The sequence below is a fragment of the Lissotriton vulgaris genome, chromosome 1_1, assembly GCF_964263255.1.
Source record: "Lissotriton vulgaris chromosome 1_1, aLisVul1.2, whole genome shotgun sequence".
Taxonomy (NCBI): Eukaryota; Metazoa; Chordata; class Amphibia; order Caudata; family Salamandridae; genus Lissotriton; species Lissotriton vulgaris.
Genome location: NC_141685.1, coordinates 1960055654 through 1960075549, shown reverse-complemented (window position 1 = coordinate 1960075549; position 19896 = coordinate 1960055654). Strand labels below are relative to the sequence as shown.

At 42.5% G+C, this 19896-nt stretch overlaps 1 protein-coding gene across 1 annotated transcript in view; it reads right to left on the bottom strand.

Moving 5' to 3' along the window:
- Positions 1-19896, bottom strand: part of SUV39H2 (SUV39H2 histone lysine methyltransferase) — a 383220-nt gene that overhangs the window by 312689 nt on the left and 50635 nt on the right. The gene's annotated exons all lie outside the window — the stretch shown is intronic.

The following is a 19896-nucleotide window of genomic DNA, read 5'->3' as shown; positions in this document are numbered from 1 at the left end:
AACCCCCATGAAGTAACTAATTCAGAGAAGTCATCACCCCAGTATATCGTGAGAAGTTCTGCCAGTCTGCCATAGTGTCGCATCATCCAGTCCTTTGCTGAAAGCTTATACAGAAAGTGCTGAGCCTCGCTGTATTTTCCTGCCGAGGGAACACTCTCTCCCAGAAAAGCTAATAACCACAGCTTCTCTGCTGTGAACAGGTATGCAGTGCACTGAATCCCAAGAAACTAGAGCCAAGCTACCTACTCCATGATCTATAACTGTAGAGCATAGAAATAGTCTTTAGGGTATTTGGATAACAAGTGCAATCCAACCATGTTAATAAATGTCATTATTCTCGCTGTTAGTGACATTCATTAAAAATCGTTTAAATGATATCCTATGTGGGTATTCATGTAATAAGTAAGATGATAAGTCTGTAGAAATAAACAGTTCTAAATACATGGTGTATTTTTCTTCATGCAGCACGCATGTGTGATGTTGTAGAGAAACAAGTTGGGTTTGAACTACCATTGCATCCCTGACCCTTTCATGGTCTGTTAGTAACCCAGAAAGCTCGGAAACAACACCAACAAGTATGTCAAGTGGAGTTGTGTGTAGTTACAGCAACAATGAATTCACGCTCAAACCCTGGTGTGCCTAACTAAGTTTAGGCACCCATGGGTGGGAAAGCCAAATCTTGTATAATTAGAACAGGGCCCTTGCCCTAGTTTACACAACATGCCAGCTAAAGTTTGCATTCAGATTTTTGGGACCTCTGAGAAGTCTTGGAAGATACACACACAAGAGAGCAGTCATTAAAAGGACATGGAAACATCTATAGTAATCATGGTTACCTTCTACTTTAAATAAGGAAGCAACTATTTCTGTAGGTTTGTCAAGCTTCACTCTTAAAAGGTTATTCCCCTTGTCACAATTCAGTGAAGATAACTCCATACTTTAAGACTACCAAACTGGACTCCGCCCAGGAAGAGACACAGACTCTTTCTGCATCGTCATCGAAGATGACATTAAAAACACAGTAGACCGGAATGGGGTTTCTGCACTACTTCTCTTGGACCTTTCAGTTGCCTTTGACACAGTTGACTATGACACCCTAATGCAAAAAATCTACAAAGCCGCTATAGAGGGGACTGCTCGACTGGATCACATCCTACCTTCAAAACAGAACAAATGTCATCCATACTCACCCTTTCTCATCCAAACCGTACTTCACAAAAGCAGAGGTCCCCCAAGGCTCTATCCTCTCACATATGCTTTTTATCATCTACATGAAGTCATTACTGTTAATGATCAATTAAGTTCAGCTCACATGCTATACCTATGCAGATGACACACAAAATACTCCTTAAAATGGAAAGTTCGAAGGGCATTGGAAACTCAAAATTATTCAGTTGCCTCAGAGTCATAGATCACTGGATAACATGAGCCATCTCAAACTGAATGCTTCCAAAACTGAAATGCTCATGTGGCAGTTGGAAAAATTATGGCCCACTCTGCGCCTGGCCTGACTATCTGGGACCACCTCCTAAATGATCTGAGGAAGTAAAAAACCTTGGACATACCATGTACTCCAAATTATCAATGGATTTCCAAGGGGACAAATTAGCAAGATCAAGCTTAATCACCATAATAATGCGAAGCATCTTCCCCCCACCTGGGATTTCCACACAAGGTCCAGGCTACTATCTCTCTTGTACTGTCTAAACTTGATTAGTCCAATTGCTTCTACCACGGAACATCTTTATCAACTATGAAAAGACTACAAAGGATTAAGAACTCGGCTTCCAGACTATTCCTACATGTAAAGCCAGAAGCCCAAATCTCCCCCTCATTAGGGCCCTACATTGGTTACTGGTTGCCAGAAGATCCACCTTCAAGCTGCTTTGTATGACCCGCCAAGCAATACATGGAGCAGGCCTGCTTTTAATCAGGAATAAAATCCCCAAATACATTCAACAAAGAAACCGCTGCTCAAGATTGGCACTTTGCCTCCAAACCCATGATTCATGAAAAAGACTATAAGTGGTAAGTCTTTCTCTGTTTAAGCAGCCAAGCTATGGAATTAATTACCTCCAAAACATAAGATCCACAAATAACTATTCTATCTTCAGAAGACTATCAAAGAGTTGTGTTTTCCTACATAACCACCATACTCAAACAATAATGCACAGCAAATCCATGTGTAAGTAAACATTTATAGTTTCATATCTATGTATCTAGATATGTGTTTTTCTTTGTACAAATATGTATAATAACTATGGTTTTTATATATATATATATATATATATATATATATATATATATATATATATATATATATATATATACACACACTTTAGATCTGCTAAACAAATGTATACATTACTTATGGTACTTAAGCATCGAATCAAATAAAGGAAATGAAAACTATGGAGTGACCTATGAACATGTTAAATAAGGAATGTATATATCATTTTGATATATACATTCCTTATTTAACTTGTTCGATAAAATGTTAAAAGAAATTGAGCTATAAAAATATACAAATAAATTAGCATCAAGTACAGCAACACTTGACAGTCTAAGTTGATACAATAGAACTTTAAATATCAATATATTATCTTCCTTATACATGTGTACCCTTTCTATGTAGTCATGTATCTATATAGTTATTACTTTACTCCTACCGTAAAAGAAAGAAAAAAGACGTTTCACTCTCTCCAATGCACTACTCTGTCTCAGCCTATTCGTCTCTCAATATATACTCTACCTCAACTCTCTGACTCATCCCAAACCTCATTCTACTACTATGATCTTATGATCTCCAAAATAACCCTTTCTAAACTATTCCTTCCTCTATGCCTCCCGGCACACCCAAAATGTAATTGTTTTACTATGATCTCCCAAATAACACTTTCTAGTCTCTCCCCTCATCTATCCATCCATTCTCCTATTCAATACAACTAACAGACTCACATGTCCAGCGCTCAAATTAACTAATTTTTCTATAAATTAATCCACCACTAAACTTTTTGGGTTTTGAAGTAATAATAAAAAAAATAACAATAACTTATTTCGGCTACCAAGCGATATAAAGTTCACAGACATAAAAGCACTAATGTTATCAAAATTCATGCAATCTTCCTTTTTACACAAATTAAAAGCAAGAGATAAAATTGGATGATTATTCCAATGACTGCTCATATTGGTACTATTTACAGCTTTGTGTTTTAATGAAATACATTAAAACTCAGGTACAAATAGCAGTCTATGAAAACATCTGTACGTGTAAAAATAATTAATTATCAATTGATTCAAACATTAAAACGTTTACAAATTAGAAAAAACTCGTAGAAGGTAAGAGAAACCGAATGATCCTTCAAATCTTTTTCCCAAAGGTTCAGTGATCAAATTTTGCAATTATCTAGGGCCTTCTTCCCTTGGTTACAAGCACCAGACAGACAGCGAGATTCTGCAAAAGCTATTTGTTCTCTTGGGTCACTCTTCAGTAGCCTTGCAACTTCCCAATACTGTCTCACTCCCATGAGTTTGCATACCACTATCAACCATTTCTTATGAGCAATTTTATATAAGAGACAGAAAAACAAGAAACGTTCTTCCAATTCGACAGTTTCTGGACAGCTTGTACAGAATTTAGAATTAGAAGGTGCACTGGACCATTTCGAAGTATGAACTCTAAAATGAAGTAGACCACATCTAAATTGTACATATAAGCGTTTAGACTGAAAGGGGTATATTCTATCCATATAGGGCTCCAAATGTGGTACACACTTATGGTTCAGAAACTGGCCAGTTATACTGCTCTCCTGGTGGACTCTCCATATTTGCTTCAAGGTTTCCTCCCAATATAAATGCTTTACTTTCGGTTAGTCTCCTTTAGTGATCAGCTCTGGTGACAACCAGAATTTGCCCATTCACATTTTGGTTGTTGTTTCTTTTATTACCTTCAGCCAGGACGTACTTGAGTCCCTGTCAAGAGTCAGCAGATTCTTTACAGAATCCCCGTAGATTGCTAGTTCTTGAGTAGACTAGAGTCTGATCCAGTACAGCAAGGGTTTGATTAGAGTGATTGAATGTATTGGGTTTAGGCTAGGTCTATTCTCAAGGGTGTGATGTGTGAGTTTTGGAGGGTGGGGTGGGGTGGGGGGGGGTTTAAAAAGAGCCCTAATGAACTTGTTCCAATTTGTCAGGTACTCTTTTTAAACGTAGCCCCATAGATCACCGATGTTACAGCCAAGGCACTATTTACAGTGGTGACAGGGGACACTGCATCCCCGGAGGCAGCCCTAAATTTCCTTACTTTGAGATGTAAGGTGGCTTTGCTCCGACACCCAGATAGTCAAAGTGTGAGACCTTTTCAAGGGGCAACCCCTCTATTGTCACATTCCCTCTATATGATGTATGGGGATTCATGGTCATCAATTTAGATTTGGTTGGGTTCAGTTCAAAGCCCCTTTCCTCACAAAAGGTAACAAATTCAGTTCGGATTGGAGAACCATTGGTGTTCTCAAGATTAGTAGGATGTTGTCCGCAAACATCAAGATCGGGGCAGATGTTTACATATGGCCAAATTTCTCACTGCTTCGTTGATGTATAAGCTAAAAAGTGAGGGGACAAGAACACACCTTTGTATCCCCTCCTTGCTTGATATCAATACTATCCGTCAGGTCCCCAGCGCTATTACAGCTCACCTTTGCATAGGTATTTGCAAGAAGGGCTTTCAATATTCTTAGGTCTGTGTCGATTCAATACCCTTCAAGGACTTCCCATAGAGTTTTCCTTGGTACCAGGTGGAATGCAGCTCTCAAGCCAATGAAAGCAACATACAGATGGTTAGATGGTCACGCCTCAAGGTGACATATTTCCAAGCTATGACCTTGAAGCGTAGGACTTGATCCAACTTAATAATCTTTAGTACCTTCTGAACCCTGCATCTTCTAGAATGTTATTCTGTTCTATCTAATCAGAGCCTAAACAGTACGTGCCTACCATAATTCGTTTGTGTATTATCCAGCAAACTTATAGGTCTATAGTAGGAGGGATTATTTCCTTCTTCCTTTTTAGGTCTCGCCTACGCAGTGCGCATGCACGGCATAGGAGATCTTTAGCCGTCGTGCAGCTCTTTTTACAAACCACATACTCGCGCTTGTGGGGGCATGCGCCTTTCGGGAGTGCACAGCGGCGCACCACAAGCACGAGTATGTGCTTTGAAAAGGAACAGACTCCTGCGTCCCTGCGCACGCACTTATAAGCATTAGTGAATGTGCTTCTCAATGTTCTTTAAGAATTCCGCATTGCTTGCAAATTTTAGCCTTATATTCACATTGTTTTGAAATATCGCCACTGGTCAATGTGCTTTTATATCCGCTTTGCTTTCAAAGCCTTAGCCTTACTTAAATTTGCTTTTATATCCACTTTGCGTACTGTGGGAGTTCCTTCGAGTACCAATGGGGGCCTTTTAAAATTGTAAAATTGTGTTCTTGCTGCAATTTATTCTGTGTACTTGGAGTGTGTTCTACTCCTCATTCTTAACGGGACTCGTTAGCTCCCGGGCGGCCATCTTTGTTCGGCCACGCGCTGCTTGCGGTCAGCACTCCAGTCATTGCACGCTGTCCTGCCATAATTCCTAGTTTATGGCCACTGATTGGACGCGCAGCAGGCGCGTCGAAGGCACGCCTATGGCAAGCCCATCTGCCCCTGTCCGCGCCCAACCGGGACCAGAGGCCACAACCCCTGCTCAAATTCAGGTAACTCAGCTTACTCACTCTGCCAGACAACTCTTAAAGCTCTGCAGCAGTCAGTACAATGACTGCGTGCTAGTGCATCTTGATACTACTGAGAAATTGCAGCATAGTTGTGACAAGTGTAGCCTGAGACTGGAACTTGAGCCCCAAAAAGTTCAAAAGTCCCTCGCTAATCCTCCGTATCATATCAAAGCTCGGGACTCTAGTAGCCCTAACTCTACTATCTCAGTTTTTATGTTTTTTTAACATTAATTGTCGCTCGCTTCCCAAACACAGAGCAGACATTTTTGATCTTTTGACCAGTTCACACCCGGACGCCATTTTCTTAACAGAGACCTGGCTTCACGGGAGCGCTGGCCCTGATGTAGCGGTTGCTCTGAAAGCAGATTATTTTAATGTAGGATGTGACCGTGAAGATAGAATGGGTGGTGGGCTTGCTATTATTTTTAATAACCGGTATACATGCAAATCTGTTCAATTAACCCTTAAGGGATGCGAGGCGATGTCTTTCCAACTAGCCTTGACACCCCATTTCACCCTCTCAGGGGCGCTATTTTACCATCCACCCGGACCAACTGCCCTTTGGGCCACTTCCTGCCGGACCTGATCGCCCCTCATGTGCTTGGAGCAGCTAATCTTACAATCGTGGGGGACTTAAATCTTCATTTTGACGATCCCACGTATTCAGTCAGTACCACCTTAATTGCAGATTTGGCTGCTGTGAATATTTTGCTTCAAAATAACGGTCCGACTCATGTGGCAGGTCATTTATTTGTTCCTATTTTCTCAACACTTCTTAATGTATGTTGCTCTCCTGCTCTCCCTGTCCTCTGGTCAGATAATTTCTTAGTCTGCTTCAGGGTCTCGACAGATTTGAACAACCCTTCTACTCCTGCTGTAGGCAATACCTTTAATTCCAGAAATTGGGGAAAACTAGACATGAAGTTTTTAAATACTCTTTTAACTAATAATATCCCTACTATTAACCAGGTCTCCATGACAGACATGGAGACGATTAAAAATTGGATCTCTAACTCAGTTGACACTTGCCTCCCTCCTTTTACCCAGAAGGTGAAAAATAATCGCCCTCCTGCCCCTTGGTTTTCACAAAACCTTAAATAGACAAGCATTTACAATGCAATGGTCTCGGCATTGTTAAAGTTAGAGCTATTGGCATTTTTGACATTTCATGACATTTTTATTTATGTTTTTGTTTTTAAAATATAAATAAATGGCATTGTCATTTACAATGCCAATAGCTTAATCGCTCGCAAATGTGAGACCTATTGCATTTACACTCGGACAGAGAGCACACACACAAAGCCACCCACACACACACAGAGAGCCACCCACACAGTCATTCACATCGAGCCACTCACACACACACAGAGCCACAAAACTCATAAAAAAATAACAGGGGGGGAAAACTACGAGCACCAGTATGCCAAGCGCGGTTGAATGAAAAGTGAATCCCTTGGCAGCACAATGATTTGACGACACACCAAAAATACATGCTTTATAAATTGCAATGTGTCAGTGCGGCCAATCGGGAAACAGGTTTATGCATGCATATCTTTAATTTACATTTTTTTGTGAATTTAGCTCAGATCTACTAAACGAGCACACATCTTTCACTTCAGGAAGTTTTGCAATCAAACTACAATTTGCAACTTAATGATTTATATGAGCGAGAAAAAATACAGCAATAGGCTAAGCGGCCAGCACATTCCTTCTTCCTTTGCAGTCACCCCTGCCTCTTGGGAGTTCTCAGTGCAAACCTGAAACATGTTTCCTACATGCTGCTGTGTGGCCCACTTTGGCATTTGGCGTTAAGGCACTGAAAGCCTTTTATTTGACATTTCCATTTGTGTTTCTGAGATGAATAATGCTAGCATTAAAATCGTAGGAAAACTCGGCAGCATGAGGCCTGTCATCCAGAGAATAAGGAAGTCTCCATGTTTCACACAAAAACGACACAGTGGAGGAAAAGACATAAAACGCGATTAAAAAAAATAAATGTGCAGGTCAAAGGTCCAGCGAGTAATGAAGAAGGATTTATGAGGAATGTTGGACCTTTCAGAAAGAATGCCAATACCTGCGGGCCTAGTCTGTCCTGCCCGGGGCAGAAGTCTTCGGTAGTCCCTGTCCTGTCAGCTGGGCGCTGCTCCGGGCAGAGAAGGGAGAGGGCGAGCTACCTCTTGGCTCTGGCTTTGGAAGTGGAGAGAAGCATTCCCGAGCTTCAGTCCCAAATGCCACTGACAGCCTGTGTGATCTATTCTTGATCTGGCCACTTACTTCCCCTGTCTCGCTTAAGTCCGCTGTAATTGGTTAGCACTTGGTATCTGGCCGCTCCAGCATGCAGCACTAAACACAACACATTGATTAATTGTAGCTTTGCTACTCGGGCCCATTTGCTCCCTGCCATGAGCCACTTTGCCATGGACTGTGTCCATCACCAGGGAAGGCTATTCCCCGCAAGAGTCAGTGCGACTCTCTCTGGAGGCGGAGGGGGCCTTGAAGTCGATGACAGCCAGATGGACACTTTAAACCCGCGGCGGATCCCTCTTGCTTTTACTGCCTTGTTTAAAAACACTTTGCAAGCATTTTCCAGTTGTCTGTCACTGTTTTTATGTCCAGCACACGTCATGAAAACCGCGCAGTAAAAGCCACTTTTACAAATGCATTTTAAAGCATGCTGTACGTTATGTTCCCTTGCTTATCTTAATCTTTACGAAAACAAAAACATGTTAGCCTCCGATTTAAGCAAGAACTTTTGTCACTCTTTCTGTGAGGTGACCGGCCATCGCGCACTTACTGGAAAATCTCCAGTTTCCCACCTCTTTCTTTGACTAATTTCTTCAAACTTAGTGAATGCCTGGCTGGTTCCCAGAGTAGAATGACCACCTCACTCCATGTAATTACGTGCAGTGATTCCATGCCTGAACTTTCCGCCTACAAATCTTTGATTTCAAGTGTGCTAAAAACTCAATTAAAGCACAAGCATACATGTCAATTGACCCAATTTAGGCGGCAGTCACTCGATTTCTAAACCAAACATGACATGAATAGGCTGCAACATCTTAGACTACTTAAAACGTAAATTGCCTGAGAAACATCATACTAGTATACACCTTAAAAAACAACTCAAGTAAATTGGTTTGCCCCAACATTGAAAAAAAATAGACAATATCTAAGCATGATTCTTTTGATGAGTTAAGCCGGAGTGCAACACAACAAAATATAAGTAATGGTCCTTAGTCAAAAATGTTGACTGATAAAAAGAATTCAGGGTTAATCACAACAAAAACGTAATGTTTTGGGAGGGGGACCGGCCCTCGTAGAGCAGGCTTAATGGCAGGCCTCACCATACGACCCCCTCTGCCCAACATGATGCAGCTATCATAGAATAAACTACCCAGCATAGTCTGAGGAACAACGTTACAAAAGCAATAGTTTTTCTGGTGCTGTTCAGTCATTTATCTAGTTAAAGCAACATAACGTTTCTATCTGATGTTTCTATAGTCCTAGATGGGCCACCGGAACATCAAGATACATGGCCAATGAGGCATATGTGTGCAACTCAGGAGGCAATGAAAAGGTAATGGAATGGGTAAGGTGCAGACAAGGAGGGAAATAATTGCACTGGTCTTTTGAAAGAACTTAACCATAGTGCCATCCAGTGGGGGATGGTTGCGAGTCAGATATGCATGCGGAGACTGATTGTGAGATTTAGAAAGGAGAGGAAAATCTTGGGACTGTCAGCACAGAGGTGGTATGAGAAGCCAAAGGATGAAATCAGATAATGAGAGATGGTTTAGAGAGAGACAAAAGATGTCCAAGGACTCATCCTTGTGAGACCTCACTAGAATAAGAGTATTTATTTATGTCTGAGTCCCAGGAGACTAAAGGAGAGATGAGAGGTAGGAAACAATTTGCCTGGGTTGGGCGAATGATGCCAAGTGAATGATCGTAGCAGAGTAATGTGGATTGGACCACTGTATCAAAGGTAACAGAAAGCTATAGAAATAAGAGAATTGAAGTTGGATGTAGTTAGAGTTATTTTAGAGGACTGGCGGTTTGTAAAGTACGTTTTTAGAGAGGCAAGCAGGATATCAGAGAATAGGTATAGTCAAAGGCGGCTGAAGAGTATTCCTTCGAATACTACTGAAACAAGCATTGGCAAGGTCCAGTTCAGATTGCCGATGTCCGACATTTGTGTCTGCCAATGTGCAGTACGCCTCGGCGGGCTCCTCCCGACCTGAGCAGGGAGATGGTGGAGGCTTGCTCGGAGAATGGGCGGACCAATGGAGGACTGCTTCTGCTGTGTTTGTTTTCGGAGGGTGGAGGGCGGCGAATAATGGAACGGAAAGCAATTGACTAAAACAGCGCGTGTGCACTTGAAGTCAAACAGCGCACTTCATAAATATATAAAACAGCATTAGACTTGCTGCATTTGGTGGGGGAGGGACAGAGGCAGGCGCCAAAAAGCAATTTAAAGCAAGGCGTCGGGTGAGGGCAGGAAGCTAGGTAGTACAGCTACTCACTTTGCGACGAGGAGCTTGAAAAGCCGTCTCCGGCAATGAGGAGCAGAGAGTTGAAAAGCGGTGCTCTGCAGGACAGCACCTACTTCCGGTTTGGCCGGCAATGCTTCCGGGTCGCCGCAGGCAGCGCGGCGGCCCGCCCTACACGGGGAAGGGAGGCAGCTTTCGAGGAGGACAGCACCTGGCCGCGAGCGCGTTCTCGTGCACGTGGCCTTAACAAATCGCCGCGCGCGGCCAGTGCTGTCCTCCTGAGAAGCTGAGCCGCTAACAATAAGGTCTCTGGCGAGAGCGAGCTTCGCTCGCTTCTAGCCGAGACCTAAGAAAAGTAAATGTAAAGTGCGGGAAAGGCTTTGGAGGAATACTTATGCGTCAGAGTCTAAAATTGCTTATAAACAAGCAATTAGAAACTATCACTCCCTTTGCAATACTGCCCGGGTAGATTACGTGAGTTCTACTATCACTAACGCCCAAAATTGTCCAAAAAACCTTTTTGAATTGGTGAAGGAACTTTCAGGAGCAGGAAATCAAGCTCCCTCTCTGAATCTTACGGAATCACAATGTGAGGACCTTGCACTGTTTTTTTTAAAACAAGGTCGAGAAAATGTACTCTGCTTTAAATACCACACACGTGACTATCGCGCAGCTAGCTTCTGCTGCTCCCCTACCATCTAAGTCTGACCTTCAGCCAAAGGTTATACAGGAAACCTGTTCGAGTAAATTAGAGCATTGGCTTCCGTTTGACATCCTTTCTTTTAGTCAGATCTTAGGGAGCCTGAAATCTGGTTCTCCTTTAGACTCGCTTCCTGTCGCCGTGTTACAGAAAATCGAGCCACCTGCCATGAGGTTGATAATGGGGCTACTGAATGCTTCCTTGCAAGAAGCGGTGATTCCACCTGAGTGGAAACACCATGGGCGTCCGCAGGGAGGGGCAAGGAGGGGCGCTTGCCCCCCCCTGGAGCGACCCTCCTTGCCCCCCCTGCGGACGCCCATGAAAACCGTGACTTCAATACGGGGTTCTCACTCTCTTTCCTCTCCTTTCTTTGCTTCCCTGTGAAATGGAAGACGCTTTTGCTGGAAATGCCGTATTTTTCTGACATTTTATTTCCAAAGTGCAGCATTGGGAATAAAAGGCTAAAAATATGAAAAATAGATAAATAACTAAATAAAGTGAGAGAGTGTTAGCAAACTGGCCAAACTGATTTTATTCACACGGGAACACATTAGCGCCACTTTTACAGAGTTTGCCAGTGAAGTGCTATTTTTGTTTTCTTGTCTTTGTTTTCTCTGGACTTGGAACTAGTGCACCAATCCTGGAGGTACTGCCATGTGTGGATTGGAAAACAAAATGTGTGCTGCGGCTCTGCGACCAGGTATGTGGTCTTTTTTACCATACTGCTTACATTTTATAAGGATATAAGAAATGACCATTGAAATGGGTCCATTCAGGGCCCTGTAGTCGTGTCCTTAACTTTTCAGGCAAAAGCACTCACTGATTTCTGAATAGTGAGTGTAAAAGCATTAAGGTAACCATGTTGTTCCTGCTTACATTTCCCATGGTTTGCTAAATTTTGCATTCCCTATAGTGTTTGCTTTTTTTTTGTAGGCCGCATATTGCTCTTGTATAGTGCGTAATTTAAATTGAGCCGCTTCCAGGTGTTTATAGCGGGCAACAATTGGGTTGTAGTTGAAGACAGTGGGAGTTTTTCTCAGTGGGGCAGTACGGTGTTCAGTGGGGGAGAGGATGTGGCACTATGGTCAGAGCTGCTGAATTTGGAACTGGGAATCAGGTTCAGACTTAATAACCAGTCCACTCTCCTGTGAGAGCACAATCACATGCTAGACCTTAGAAGGCTCCGCAAGACCTTAGAAGTCCTTGTGTCTTCGCACCAGCAGGTGGACCTTAGCATGACAAGTGTAGGTTAACCTTCAAGGCTTGTCCACCACTATTCATACTTAAGTTCACCTCCAGTCGTGCCGGCAGGCCTATGAAGCAGCACACCCTAGAACAAGTCACAGAGGTCACAGGACCCTTGAGAAGGGCCAGCTCTAGGGCGGTGCAACCAGTGTGACCACAACGGGTGCTGACTTTAGGTGGAGGCATCATGTTTGCAAGTACATTATAGTTTTAAAAACGCTTGCTGCCTCCTTCCTGGCCTCCAGCAATTTTCTCCAACAATAAAAATGTCAAGATGACTCTGGTGATTAATGTTCTTCCTAGAGAGAGATCAGAATTTTGTCCGGTGGAAGTTTTGACTATTGGAAAGGTAGCTTAGAGGGTTAATGTATCGGCTGCAAAGAACATGCGCCATGCAGATCACAAAGTGCACATAATGTAAATAGGGCAGTGGGTCTATTGCTTTTGTCAGAGTGATCCTTTTGTTACTTGCAGTAACTTGCAGTTTATAAGTTACAATTCTAACTTAGAACAGTGAGCTATTAACTGTCATCTAAGAGCTGCATACAAACTGCAAGGTATAAATTAGAGTGTTATGTCCCCCCCCCCCGTTACGTTTTAAATTCCGGGTATTGTGTTTCTCCAGACCAATCACTATAAAACTATACGGGCTACTAGTATGGTTGTCATGCGACTCCTACACCTTGTAGTCCTTAGTCTTAGGTAACATTTTCTATACAGAGATTTACACACATATTGATTGTCTCGGTGTAATGTGTGTGATGTAAAGTGCTCTGACACCCTACAATGGTATGAGTGGCGCTGTAAATCAATTTAAATACATCTGAGAGAGAGTGGTTATGGAGTCTTGGGGGGCACAGTTAAAGGGTGGTAGTGAGGGAATCCATGGCAGAGGTGGTCATTGGGGGGCACTAACAAACATTAATGCACAGGACACCACCAGTGCTATGGCTGGCCCTGCCATTGAGGCCAGTGTGTCTGACCCAGAGGTACCTCCATTGGCCTGGTTTCAGCAGTAGTAGCTGCAACTCACCAGGGATTGGCAATGCAGGATTTGCACGCACACCAAACTAAGTTCGCAAACTTCACAGTCTCCCTGCTTCATTCACAAGCACTTTTAACATGTGCTGCCTGCTGTGGGGCCACTGGAATTAATTATGCAGCAAAGGATGACAACATTATGCCGTAGTGTGGACTAAATTATGCATATAAAAAAAAGGATGCAGCGTAATGCAGTATATTTTCAGATATTTTATTATTTTGACGCGTGTACACATGCTAACAGTCTCTGGAAAGATTTTGCCTTATTAGTACCAGTGTTACATACAAACGAAGCAGTGAGAAAGGTGACCAGTCAACCTTTGCAATAGGCCATCCACTCCGCAGCAACACACGTCACCTGGGCTTCATCCTAGACTCCTCGCTCACAATGACCAAACAAGTCAACGTCGTCTCATCCGCATGCTTTGACACCCTGCGCATGCTCCGGAAGATCTTTCGATGGATCCCCACCGAAACCAGAAGAACAGTCACCAAGGCCCTCGTCACCAGCCGACTGGACTACGGGAACGCTCTCTATGCTGGAACAACAACAAAACTCCAAAACCGTCTCCAGCACATACAAAACGCCTCTGCACGACTCATCCTCAACATCCGGCGCCGCAGCCACATCTCAACGCACCTAAAAAAATCTCCACTGGCTCCCAGTCAACAAAAGGATCACGTTCAGACTGCTCACCCACGCACACAAAGCCCTCCACAACATGGGACCGAAATACCTCAACAGCCGTCTCACGTTCTACACCCCCACCTGCCAACTCCGCTCCACCAACCTTGCCCTCGCCATCATCCCACGGATACGCAAATCCACCTCCGGAGGCAGGTCATTCTCCTACCTGGCAGCAAAGACCTGGAACTCCCTCCCCACCCACCTTCGACTGACCCAGGAACACCTCAGCTTCAGGAAGCACCTCAAGACCTAGCTCTTCGAGCAGTAGCAGCACCCCCCGCCTCCCAGCGCCTTGAGACCCTAGATGGTGAGTAGCGAGCTCTATAAATACTCTGATTGATTGATTGATTTTATATTAACTTTTGATATGTTTCAGCTACAAATAATTTATTAGTTTAAATGGTCAGATCATGAGCAGATCTTGCATTATGAGGCAAATATGGCAGAGCCATAATTTTGGAGAAAACATTTGCAAACTAGGATATTTTACCATTCATGTTTGAACTGCTGTTGTGAAAAAAGGGAGAAGTGCTGATGACAGAAACTCCATGGCTCGGAGACAAATGGCTTGTGTTTCCACATTTTATCGTATTTGGTACATTCTGTGATTAGAAGCATATCCCACTTTGTGAATATATTTTAATGTCAATAATTCATTATAACCTTAAATAATCATGTGTATCCATTGGTTGATTAAACTGGGCAGTGAAATGCCAAACAAATACTAAAAATTGGGATGTCTGCGCATTCTGGCCACACCTCTGGCTCCACCCACAGATCCAATCCTTGGGTTATTCCCGCCCACTTTGACCACTGTGTAAGACTCCACATCCTGGACCTGTGATGTGCTGCCGCTGCGGGCGCCGCATGTGCTACACATTTACGGTGCCGGGCTTCCGCATAAACGATCTGGCCATTATTGTATCCCTAAACTTGCGCACGATGTCAGTTTGACATTGACTACACGTAGAGGGACTCTAAGTTTCTTTTAAAAAATATAGCTAACATTTGGACCTATACATTTTATTTTGTATAAATTATTTGAATTTGTGTAAAATGTAGCAATGCCCGGGGAATTCTAGTAAAGGGAGCACCCATTGGCGAATCACTAGCGTGTGTAATTGCTGCATTATTTATTACTAACTTTGACGTTGTGCTTTAACTTTGGATAAAAGTTATCATGAACTCTAGCACCAAGAAGCCAATATTGGTAAATATGTGTGCTATAAATAATCCCCAACATACACTGTGCATACAGAATATTTAATCTGGTGCTTTAATCATAGGCTGTTTTAAAGTATTCTGATAAAAATTGAATCGTGCTGAAGACAGCCTTGATTGGTGTTGGATCAAGGACTCTGAAGTCTGCACACCTAGCAGACAGAGATAAAGCAGCTTGTCAGAAAGTTTCGCGTTTTCCCTACAGGCGGTGTTTGTTGGCCTGTGGCAGGGTCAGTCACATGTCCTGGATTCCTGGCATTTAATTGAGGCTATCCCAGTTCTGCGCCCCAGTGTTTCTTGTGCCCCACCTGGCAAACATCATGTCGGAGGATGGTGATGACGTTAACATTTTGTCCCCCCCTGGAAAAATGTCTGCGGACGCCTATGGGAAACACGCTATGATTCTCCCACTGTTGAAGAAAGCAAGTGCAGATCCAACACAGCCATCTAACTTCCGTACCATTTCTTTGCTTCCAATGTTTCCTAAAATTTGGAAAAACATGTGAATCAGCAATTAACTCAGTTCGTTGAGTCCCGTGGGCTCCTACAACCCTCTCAGTCAGGTTTTCAGAAAGGCTTTTCAACTGAACCACGCTTCTAGGAGTTACTGAGATGCTGCGCAGTCGTTTAGATGCAGGTGACACTGTGGCACTCTTATTATTAGATTTGAGTGCCGCTTTTGACACTGTATCTCACAGTGTGCTATTGCAAGTAATTCGATCCATTGGTGTGATTGGGCCCTCCCTGAAATGGCTGGAGGATTTCTTGGAGGATCGTACGTATCAGGTCTTCTCCTCAGCCGCAACGTCCAAAACCCTTATGTCCCCCTACGTGATACCTCAGGGCTCTATCCTTAGCCCCTTATTATTTAATATTTATGTGCAACCTTTGGCTGACATTGCCACCAAGGCAAGGTTGGCGATATTTTCTTATGCTGACGACACCCAAATAATCTTTTCCCTTTCTGCTGAAGGAGCATCTAAGATCTCATTCCTTCAAGCAGGACTGCACATGGTAGATGCAAGCCAATTCATTAAAATTTGACGGGGAGAAGACTGAGGTGCTGATACTGGGAAAGAATAAAGACCTGTGGGGTCCCTAACACTGGCAATCTGAATTGGGTGCCCTTCCTAAGCCCGTCCAACAAGCTCGCAATTTAGGTTTTATAATGGATAACTGGCGTTCTATGAAACATCAGGCGGTAACAGTGGCTGCAACCTGTTTTGGCATCCCTAAATGGCTCAGAAAAATGTTGTGGATGTTGCCAGTCTCTACTCTAAGAACTGTAGTCCAGGCTCTTGTCATCTCACGTTTGGACTATGGCAACATCCTCTTTTTGGGAGCCAATGGGGATGTTATACATAAATTACAGGCTGTACAAAATGCTGCAGCCCGCCTACTTTGCCACATTCCGAAATTTGACCCCATTGCTAGCTCTTTACGCGAACTTCACTGGCTTAAGTTTGAAAAACATATCAAATTTAAGGCTTTAACCTATATGTTCAAAATCAAAACTGGTAAGGCCCCTAAATACTATTGTCTATCAATATGCCCCATCACGTTCTCTTCGTTCATCCACTCAACTGAAATTCACTGTGCCTAGGCATAGATTGTCCCGTATAGGCGGCAGATTCTTCTCCTGTCTAGGCCCTACTCTGTGGAACTCCCTTCCTCTGTCGCTAAAGCAAGAGACTACTTTTGTTCAGTTTCGTAAGTTACTGAAAACTTGTCTATTTAAATCAATAAGCTTTCTTCTTCTTTCTTTCTTTAGTCGCTTCAGGCGTCTCTGGGAAACCCCTGGGTAGCTGTGCGCCATATTAATTTAAAATATTAATAATAATAATTTGCTTTCAAAGCCTTAGCACAGCTTTTAAAAAAAAGAATGTATTAGCTATTCACTCACTGGAATACCAGAGCAAATGCTTCGCGCACGATCACACACTTTTTGGCCAGCGGGGAAGCCGGGATCCCTGAATTTAGTATGCGTAACTCGTTAACAAGCAATTTATCTGAAGGGTCGGTGCTATATTGAGCTTACATTATTTCCATAAATCTCTCTCTCTCTCACAAACACACGCACACGCACGCAGACACACTCTCACTCTCTCCTTTCAGCCCCAACACGTTGTATGTATTTATTTTATTAATCAGATTTCTTTTTTTATTTATTTATTTATAAGTTCACAGCAACGCATTAGTACAGCATAAGAGTAAAAACCAAATCATTATATAGGCAGTATATACAATGAAACATAAATCAGCGAAAGGAGGGTAGTCATTACTGTACATATGTCAAATAAAAATAACAAATAGTGGTCAGTGTGAATCCATTCTTAACAAATACAATTCATATTTATATACATTCTCAGTCTTCGTAATAATCTGAAAAGGGACCCCAGATTTTCATACCGATTCTCTTTTTTCTCCTTGATCCACTAATTGAGAAAAGCCCCCACTCCAATTTATATAAATTATACATTCTTGCTTGCCATTGTTGATAGAGAGGCGGCTTTTCCTGAAGCCACTCAGTAGCAATGCATAATTGTGCCACTGTCATCGAAAAAAAAATAAAGTGACGATAGGAGTATAACCTCTCCAAGAAGCTATCTATGGGAATTTTCCCCAGGAGCATCATAGCGGGGGTAATAGTTACGTGAATTTTAAGAACTAAAGAAATTAGCTTTTCGATTCCTCTTATAAAACCATGTAACCTAGGACAGGAAAAAAAAATTAATACTATCTGCATGGTCACCTTTACATCGAAAACATTTACCATCGAATCCCTCACCCCACTTGGCCATGCGTTCAGGAGTGTAATATAGGTCAAAGACACTTTTTAAAAATTGGGCTTTTAAGTTTGCAGACATTAATGCCTATTTAGACAGCAGAAGAAGATCTTCCACCACTATTTCTGAATCTCCTAAAATATTAGCCCACTTTGCCCTCACTTTCTCCAGATCATCTATTTTTCCCCCTGATAGTATACGATACAGAGAACCTATTTTCACCTGCTTATTAATCCCTTCTATGACTTGATTAGTTTGCAAAATTAACTTCTGTCTTACAAAACAATCCCGTATTTGCAAAAATTTGAAAAAATAAGCTCTGGGAAAAGAAAACTGTTCTCTTAACTCCTCAAAAGTTTTGCACGTGCCATCTTCCAAACAGATATCCCCCAACCACCTCACCCCTTTTATTTGCCAATTTTGTGACATTCCATCAGAAAATATCGTAGGCAGTATCCTAGATGCTTTAAAAGGTGTATAATACGAGAATTTCCCAATAGCCATTGTTCTAACTAGCCATCTCCAGATCTTATGAGCACCCAATAACACCTTAAAGCGAGTACGCTTGTAGTAACTACCATCAATTTCAATAAATAGGCTCTGCTTCACGCAGGGCCCTAGCAGAATTTCAAAAATTGATGGATAATTGAACATATGATCAGTTGCTCCCCCTGTTATCAATATCCTCATTTTCAATAAGAAACAAACTACATAGTAAAGAAAAAAATCCGGGACCACTAACCCCCCCTCCCCCCCTCTCTATAGGTAACATCATATGCTTAATAGCCCGCCTTGGCTTTCCAGGGCTCCAGATAAATTTTCCACATAAGGATTGTAGAGCCTGTATCCTGTGTTTGGGGAATTCCAAAGGGATCGACCTAAACAAGAATAAAACTTTAGGCAGGACATTCATTTTAATAATGTTGGTGCGTCCAATAATAGTGAAATATAATCGTTCCCATCTCTCAAGAGACACCTTAATTTTAGCATACACATCATTCCAATTGGAATCAACCAATTCCATTATATTGGCTTTAATCAAGATCCCCAGATAGATAACTTCTTTAACCACTCTTTCGTCTTCCCAGGTTAAAGCTTCAGAACAAAGGATCAGAGTCTTCGATTCATTTAGTATGTATCCCGTTACCATTCCAAACTCCTTTGCAAGCCTCTCAATCTCTACAATGGCGGTTCCCGGATTGACTGTTACCACGGCGATGTCATCCGCATATGCGAAAACAGAAAAAACATATTCAAAAACATGATACGGGGGATAAGTATATTTTGGTTTAGTTGTTCTATAAAGGGATTAATGTACAAGGCAAACAATAACAGAGAACAAGGACACCCTTGGCGAGTCCCTCTAGTGATATTTAAAGAATCTGAGAATAAACCCATGGCGGATATCCTGGCCTTTGGTGTAGAATACAGGGATTGAATTGCATTAATACATTTCTGACCAAATCCCATTTTGGCCATAAGCCTCCACAAATAACCCCAGTGCACCCGGTCAAACGCTTTTTCTGCGTCAAGCAAAAAAAGTGCTAATTCCTTGTTATTCACAGCCGCGATGTCAAATAGCGTGATGACTTTATTTATATGGTCTGCCGTACATCTTTTAGGTATGAAACCATGCTGTTGCCGAGAAACTAAAGATGTTATAACTTCAGACAAGCGATTCGCCAAAATCTTTGAGTAAATTTTATTGTCGGCATTTAATAAAGATATAGGCCGATAAGATCCCACCAAGTCCGGGGCTTTGCCTTTCTTGCAGAATACAGCGATGGTTGCTTCCGACCAAGTGCTAGGAGGGCTTCCCCGCTGTGCCATCTGCTTTACAACCAATAATTCATCTTTAATATTATTGAAAAACTGTCTATAAACCTCTGCGGGGATTCTGTCAGGGCCTGCCGCCTTGCCGATTGCCAGACTCTTTACTGCAAGTTCTAACTCAAGC